Here is a 3389-nt window from a genome sequence, read left to right as displayed (position 1 = left end):
TCCCTAAATGCCCTCTTCTTCGCATTCAGGATGGCCTTGATGTCCTTTGTTACCCATGACTTGTTGTTGGGATAACAAAGGATAGTGCTTGATGGTCCGGTGCAGTCAACACAGAAATTAATATAATCGGTAATGCACTCTGTGAGTCCATCAGTATCCTCTCTGTGTGGCTCACAGAGAGCCTGCCAGTCAGTAACCTCAAAACAAGCCTGAAGTGCCTCATAAGCCTCATCCATCCAATTCTTCACGCTTCTGGTGGTCACAGGCTAACTCTTAACCAGAGGCATATAACAGGGGTTGAGGTACACCAAATTGTGGTCTGACCTACCCAGTGCAGGGAGGGGGGACGAACCATATGCATTCTTCACGTTTGCATACATTAAATCAAGTGTACTCTCTTCTCTGGTCGGACAGTTTACATACTGTGTGAAAGTTGGCAATGTTTTTTCCATAGTAACGTGATTGAAGTCGCCTGAAATGGTAATAAGAGCATTCGGATGTCTGGTCTGCAATTGCGATGTAACATTATGAATAACGCTGCTCACCGACTTTGGGTTAGCTGATGGAGGAATTTATACAGCTACTACAATGGCATGTGAAATCTCTCTGGGCAGATTATAAGGCTGAAGCCCCGCGGCTAATAGTTCAATGTCCGGGCGACATATGCGCTCCTTAACCGTAATATGACAAGGGTTGCACCATCTGTTATTAACTAGAACAGCAAGCCCCCCTTCTTTTCTCTTACCGCTCTCGTTGCAATCCCGCCCTGTTGAAAAAAACCAGCATATGCTGGTTAAGTAGGTTTTGAAGCTTGGATGCTGATTTGAGCTGGTTTAAGCTGGTCCTTAGCTGGTCATGAGCTGGTCCTAAGATGGTCCGACCAGTTTAGGACCAGCACATGACCAGCTTAAACCAGCTAACGACCAGCTTAGACCAGCTAAGGGCCAGCTTAAACCAGCATCCAAGCTTCAAATCCTACCTAACCAGCATTAGTTTTAGCATCAGCATTAAACTGTTTTTTCAACAGGGCGGTCGGCCCGAACCGTCTGAAAGCCCTTGACGGAGACGTTCTGATCCGGTATGTCCTGATGTAACCATGTCTCCGTGAAGCACATGATACTGCATTCCCGGTACTCCATCTGGCTTCTGACTAGCCCTGTCAGCTCCTCCGTCTTATTAGCTAGCGATCTCACATTGCCCATAATAAGAGAGGGGAGACTCGGCTTGAATCTCCTCTTCTCCTTAAAGGTGCAGTAGGAGGTCTTGGAAAATGCTAACTTTAGCCTGATAGCACTGAAAGCGATCGTCCCACCCTCCCTGCAATCGCTGTCCAAAGCCACGCCCCCTGAATGCATATACGCTCACAGACCGGAATACCAGAGACAACATTACTACAATAGGCTACATCAGTGGTTCCCAATTCCAGTCCTCGCACTGGATGTGTGTGTGAGTGTGATGTTTGTAAATCCGTGAAGGAATGTTCTGAAGTGAAGTTTACAACAGATTTCCCCTGCTCAGAGAGTAGGGAGCAATGAACACTGTGTAGGGATCATATCGATCGGAACACAGTTCATGCACGTAGCTCACTTCTAACGAGCTGGTTATCTGAATCGGGTGTGTTAACTAAGCGAGACATGCAAAATATGCAGAGCTGGGGGGCACGAGGATAGGAATTGGGAACCGCTGGACTACATCATGTGTCATTCACCGGTAAGAAAACTTTAAAAGTACTACAGTACCAGGAAGGAAGATCGGGTTGTTGATGTTTGTCTGCCATCCTCGCTCTGTCTGCACAGCATGCGTGAACGCCCTGATGACGTATACTGTCTACGCAAACAGGGTGCGCAGAGGTATGCTAATACATACATTGACAGGCAGGTAGGACAGCATATTAAAAAGCTCGGACGAACATGTCTTGATCCTACGCCTTCTACAGAATATATAAATACAGATAAATACATTTAGACCACTTAACTTAATGATTGCTATTGTGATGTGAAGAGGCTTTTAACCAGCATAACAAAAAATGTTTATGAAGACAATCACCTATTGCACCTTTAAGTCTCTCCCGTCTCAGCCCAGCTCTCTTCCCTCGTTGTCTTGTTCCTCCCCTATATCCGCTATGAGTTTTCCTCCAGATTTCAGTAGGTAAATCAGCTGGTCGAATCGCTAAATTGGCCGGCTTTAGATCGATCAGCTGATGCCGGGAGTAAACAATCCGAGCAGCGTATCCAACAGGTGTTGATCGTGGGAACTCTGGTACGGTAAAAAGGTTGTTAAAACTTTCTCCACCTGCATCCTTGAAAGGGCACAACTTCAAAGAGCTCACAAAAAAATACAATAAGAAAAGACCGCACTAATAAAGGTAATAGAACAGAAATAAAAACAACAACAACAACACAGGAGCAACGGCAACAGGCTGCATGCACAATCGCGCATGCGCTTTTTACTTCATGTTGGTTGAGAACTGCTGAACTACTGCATAATTTAGGGCTGTTTAATTTGTTAGGGTTCTGATATAGGATCTGTTCTTCTCAAGTTTCCCTCATTGAACCAGTATAAAATTCAATACACTGTTTCTCATCATATCCTGTATTACCATAGCCTACCAAGGTAAGCCTAAGTCTGTTTTACCCAGTGTTGGGGAGTAGCTAGATACAAGTAGCGACGCTACTAGCTTAACTACATTTTTCAGTAGCTTTACAGTAGCGACGCTACTTTTAAAACAGTGTAGCTTTTCCTGAAGCTAACTACTTTTTCCAGCAAGTAGTGGTGTAGCACGACCAAACGCTACATTCCGTTTTGCGTTCTGATGAGTCACGAGCCAGCGTCTAGATTCTGACTAGATCCCAAACTAAATTTGTTCATTACCGCCATCTGTGGCGATATCACGCAGCGCACTGCTTTATAGTCTTTCCACTGACAAGAGATCGTCTGATGATATTGCAAAGGATGTACAGGAGTGGATATTTCACATGAATCAACTGTAATTTACACAAAACAAAGATTAAAATGCAGTCTACGCCGAAGACAAAGCACATACAGGAGGTGAATAATAGCCTTTTTAAACTGATAAATTTTTCTTTATTGCACTCTAGATCAAATGTCTATTTTACAATGATGAACGGTCATAATATAATCTGTCCCCCCACAGTTTTGTAATGAACACTAATCGAACAGAAAATAAAATCGCGACATAGTAGTGTGCTTATCATTTGGCAAAGGATGATTGACGTCTCAGAGTGTTTCCATTCACACTCAGTAAATACTGCATGAGCTGTGAGTTTAACCTGTAAGTTGCATACATTTTGTTCTTACATTGGTGTTACAATTGTAGCAATATAATAATATAACTAAAATAACTATTTAACTATACAGTATTTTATTAT

The sequence above is a fragment of the Sinocyclocheilus rhinocerous genome, unplaced genomic scaffold (assembly GCF_001515625.1).
Source record: "Sinocyclocheilus rhinocerous isolate Xijiao unplaced genomic scaffold, SAMN03320098_v1.1 scaffold951, whole genome shotgun sequence".
Lineage (NCBI taxonomy): Eukaryota > Metazoa > Chordata > Actinopteri > Cypriniformes > Cyprinidae > Sinocyclocheilus > Sinocyclocheilus rhinocerous.
This window is presented reverse-complemented; position numbering follows the sequence as displayed.